This window comes from Musa acuminata, chromosome BXJ2-11 (genome assembly GCF_036884655.1).
Source record: "Musa acuminata AAA Group cultivar baxijiao chromosome BXJ2-11, Cavendish_Baxijiao_AAA, whole genome shotgun sequence".
Taxonomy (NCBI): Eukaryota; Viridiplantae; Streptophyta; class Magnoliopsida; order Zingiberales; family Musaceae; genus Musa; species Musa acuminata.
In genome coordinates this window covers 19,926,355-19,931,753 of record NC_088348.1, presented here as the reverse complement: position 1 = coordinate 19,931,753, position 5,399 = coordinate 19,926,355, and the positions used below count along the sequence as shown (strand labels likewise).

The following is a 5,399-nucleotide window of genomic DNA, read 5'->3' as shown; positions in this document are numbered from 1 at the left end:
GGGCTTTCTTCCTCACCTTTCTCTGACCGAATGGACTCTTCTGGTATAATTATCAAATCACATATTGATGAATAAGAAAATGCCCATATTGATAAATAAATAAATAAATAAATAAATAAATAAATAAATAAATAAATAAATATATATATATATATATATATATATGTTCAATTGATTTTGATGTCTAAGAAAATAACATTAGACAAACTATTTCCTTTGTGTCTAATAATTGATCTTGTGCCTCATAAAGATATTAATACATGTTGTTTAATCCACATTACAATTTATGTCTAATATTTGATTAACATTATCATTTTTATCAATATTTTTCATTTTTATAAAATGGTTTATTTTTTCTTAATCATAATATTTATTTTTTTATTACATAATTTTAAATATTTTTAATTAAATATACGGACCCTGCGGTTTTGACCAGTGACCCGATGACCCCAGACTCGGTCGGACCTTTCCACTGGTAACTACGCATGAAAGAGATTTAATCCTTCTTTCAGATTAATCAATTTAGAGCATAAATAATATATGGTAGGTCAGATGTCACACGGGGTGTGGAAGCATGTGCAAAGTAGGGTAGCTCAAATGTCCTACCGGAGAGGCCATTGGAAGGAAGCATATGCATAGTAGGGTGAGCCTTATTTGAAATTTATTCTAGGAATGCATTGGCCAAGAATATGCTAAACGTACACAATTGAATAGGATTAAATGATCACAACCCCCACAGTACTTAAATGTAAAACCCCCCCTAACATTTGTAATTTTTGAAAGGATTATTACTTGGCTTTTGTAATTATCATTTGACTAGCACATTTGGCATTTATATCCTTTAAATTTTCTTTATGATTGTCAGATCATTAAGGGCGCTTTATGTAGTTAATTTTTTTTAAACTTGCTTTAATCTTATTTTTAGATAATGAATTCTAAATACGCATATATAGCATTCATTTCTTTCATTTTTATCATAATCTAAACGAAACATATTGTTAACATTAATTCTTTATCTAAACCATCTCCAATTTATTATTTGTTTTCATTAATTTATTTTCTCTTATAATCCCAATTACTTTCTCTATATGCCCTCCATGACACCTAACCAACGGCCACTATAACCGTTCTCCGTCTCTGTTGTCCTCTCTTAAATTTCTCCTTTATTCTAGGCTACGTAAATACCTTGTGCCCTCTGAGAAGAGAGAGAGAGAAAGAGGGAATGGGTTTAGCATGGTGTGGGTGATCGATCTATTGATCCACCTCGTCTACAAGGCCGCCGGTCTCCGCCCCCACACCGTCGCCCTCGATGACGACACTACCGTGCACTGCTGGATCTCGTCATCCCTCCTTCCCCCTTCCTCCGCTTCCTTCTGATCCACGGCTTCGGGCCACGGGGCACGTGGCAGTGGAGCAGGCAGATCTGGCACCTCGCCGCTCGCTTCGACCTCGTCGTGCCGGACCTCCTATTCTTCGGCGGATCCACCACTCGGTCCCCGATCCGGTCCGAGGCCTTCCAGGCCGCCGCCATCGCCCGTCTCCTCGCCGTGCTCGGCGTCGGGCCCCCGCACCGGGCGAGGGTGTCAGTGGCCGGGACTAGCTACGGGGGGTTCGTGGCGTACCATGTAGCGCGGGGGTTGGGCCCGGAGTGGGTGGAGCGCGTGGTGATCGCCAGCTCCGACGTGCTGAAGGGGCCGGACGACGACCGCGCGCTGCTGGAGCGGGCCGGCGGGGCGCGCAGCATCGACGAGCTACTCCTCCCTCGAACCACCGCCGACCTCAGGAGGCTTGCCCACCTCGCCGTCTACCGCCCGCCTCTGTTCGTGCCTGAGTTCATCCTCAGGGACATGCTACAGGTAAATGTCCCTATTTTAGGTATTTTACAGACCATATCGGCCATTTTAATTTTTCCTAGACCATGTATCCTTAATTCAGGAAATACCAAAATTACCCCTCCACCTCCACCTCCACCTCGTCGTCTACCAGTCGCTATCGTTATCTGTTCGCCGCCCGCCGTCCACGTTGGGAGGTGGGAAGGGAACGGATGGGAGGACATGGTGGGGAAGGAGGAAGGAGAAAGAGGAGGAAGAAGAAGGGAAAAGGGCAGATCACAGGGAAACAGGGGAGAGGCGGAGGAGAGAGGTGCGGGTTGCGATGACGACGACAGAGGTGACAATGACAATGGGGAAGAGTACAGGAGCGACAGTTTGGATAGTTTTTTAATTAAAAATATAATTAAAGAAAAATTAAAATGAAGGGGTGTATGGTTTGAGAAATATCCAAAAAAATGAGTTTTTTTAAAATCAAACATATATATAATCCCATTTTTTTTCTCCATTTGGGGGAAATCTGTTTTATATCCACTATTTTTCGTGACTTAAGTCACGGAATTTACGTGGCTTTGACGGGGAAAAATTGTGGGGTCCCGGTTGTCGCAAGTTGGTTGAGCGAGACGAGACGACAGACCGATGGGGCGGGGGGGAATGGTGGGGGTGGGTGGGTCGGTGTAGGTCCATTGGGCGTAGCTGTGGGTCCCACGGGCGTTGCTGGCTAGGAGAAGGACCTTTTCCTATGGTTTGTCGAGCCTTGCGTGAGACATCTCCGTGGATCCTACAGACGCCATTTTGTCACCGCTCTCATCATCTGGCGGCTAAAGAAATTACCAGAGCGTCGACTGCAATCGGTACACACATTATAAATTGAATTCCGTATGTTATTTATTAGACGCACATGACATATATGCATGTGTATATAACCAAGGACAAGTCTGGAGTCAGAAGAGTTAGCGGTCTGTTGACAGCAATCAATCTTTTTCGGTAACGTGGAATTCCTTAAGAGAATCTTTAATTTAATATTAGGAGATACACACTTTGGAGCAAGTGAATGATTAATTATTTTTATATTTTCTTTCTGAACTCTGTTTAAGTTGACGTGTATACATCATTCTTTTGTTTTGCTTTCCATGTCTTTTTCAGCTCATAAAAATAGAGCCCATTCAAAGGTTGAAATTAGACAATGATTAACATCTGCTGACAAAGAGAATGTTCAATCTTGTCCATCTTATGTTCACTGAGATTTGATGTCATTTTGACTTGCCTTTCACCAAAATTTGAATATTAGGAATTTAATTGGACATAACTTTCTCTGATTTGTCAATGCGTTTATATTCTTTAGTCCATTTTTAGAACCAAACAAATACAGAAAATACTTACGTTTTATTTATTCTATTTTTTGGGAAAGATGCTTAGCATCATCATCATCATTTTATCCCATTTCGATTTTTTCCTTGAAGTCGCTATTCTTCAACTTTCTACCTAATTCGGGCTTTTTTTTTTCCTGAAAATTTAGGAACTTCTGCAAGTTCTTTCTAAAGAGCAATGCACAAATGCAAGAGCACCAAGCATGTCTTTCTACAAATGCTTTTCATGCTATTAGAAAAGAAGAACATAAGGCACAAGTTATGCCAAACACCGCCTGAATTACATATGACTCGCATAAGATTTAAACAGAGACCTACTCTTTTGATTATTTTATTAAATTTCTAATCATTGTAATTGCATCTAAGAAATTTAGTGGATGAGCTACAACCTGATTTATATCCTTAACAGAATCTATTTAGCGATAACCTGGAGGAGAAGCTGGAGCTTATCAAGGGAGTCACCGTAGCCAACAAAGATGAGTTCCACCTCACTCCTCTTCCCCAGGTGATAAATATTTACCGTATCCTTGCACGGACTCAGCTCATCATTTAAGTTTCAAGTTATTCTAATTCCTGTCTCTTACAGCAAGTTCTGATCATCTGGGGAGAGCATGATCAGATCTTCCCTGTGGCCAAAGCGATCGAGCTGCAAAAGTGAGTGTTTGCCTGTTGCCTTCAAGGTAATCATCCCTGTTGATGACATGGTGATGTGAGTTAATATGAATCAGATGAACAAGTGCAGGCGTTTGGGAGAGAACGCGAGGTTGGAAGTATTGCAGAATACTGGCCACCTGCCTCAAATGGAGGACGCCAACAGGTTCAATAAGCTTCTCTTCAGCTTCTTATTAGGTGCCTCACAGCCATCACTCTCCAATCGTGTTCGAGATTAGCTTCTGTTTCCCGTTACTCTTCATGAAAAATATGCTTCAGGTTAGCACCGAGTTCTATCTAATGTTGTGTGTTGCAAAATAAGCTAGTGCTGCAGAGGGAAGCAATCTTGGGACTGTGAGAGAAGGTTGTTATTGATGTTATTGGCATTTCGTATGATCTCGTTGATATACATGATTTTTATATGTTATATGTCTATTTGTAAATTACATATTTGGATCTTATCAATATCATCGTTTTTATACTTAAAAAATTTACATTTAAATTTTTATAATTTTAAAAATAAATTAAATAATCTTATTTGTCCTAACGTCAAGTTAGTTGTATTGATGAAAAATACAACATATTCGATACAAAAGTGATCGATAAAAAAATAATTTTAATTTTTAATTTTTAATAATTTTATTAGTAAAAAGATAATTTTAATATCTCACGAAAGTAAAAGGGATATTGAAAGCATCTTTTTATCTATTACTTTCACGTTGGTCTAACACATTGTGTCATATGTTGTATTTTTCTTATAATATTAAAATATAACACATTGTGTCAGATGTTGTGTTTTCCTTATGATATTAAAATATAATACTAATAGGTTTTAAATATAAGGGATAATATATAATTAGCCCTAAGTCGCCTCGTAACATCATAATATACAAATGAAGAACTTTATATATATATATATATATATATATATATTGGATCTCTTTTTAACAATTTAAATTTATACTCCAATTCATATCTTATATCAGCAAAGAAGTCTAATAGCTCATAGCACCAAAACAATTCACAAAGGGATGCCAATTTGACCTTTATAATATATGATTATGTTTTTCTTGTTGGGAAATCTTAGGAGCGACATCACATGCACAGCAAAAGAACATAAAAAATAAAATCTCTAATTTTGGAAGATTGGTACACAAAAATCGTGAAACTTAAAATTATGTATATGAAAGATTGTGTTACCTAGGGAGATCGTATATCCATGCATATTTCTAGAAGATTAGTGGATCTCTATCCAATAATCTCTCATTGGCTCTTATTAGATCTCATTCATTGGATCCAATAATTTAAGGGCTTATTGGATATCTAATAAGATAGGGGCTTCGACGGATATCTCATATTCGAATCTCTACTCATCTCAATGCCTACCATATGTGTGTGATTCTCAAGACCCAATATCGTGGCCATGAGTCATACTTGTCAAAACTCCTTCTGACTCAGTGAATTATTATCTCAATAATAATTTACTTGACTTATCGATTACGGACGTATTAAGTCACTACACCATAGTCCCTAGATAATACAAGGGAAT

At 38.5% G+C, this 5,399-nt stretch overlaps 1 pseudogene; it reads left to right on the top strand.

Annotated features, from left to right (window-relative positions):
* Positions 1 to 221: 221 nt before the first annotated feature.
* On the top strand, positions 222 to 4,257 carry LOC135626340 (uncharacterized; annotated as a pseudogene).
* Positions 4,258 to 5,399: the final 1,142 nt, after the last annotated feature.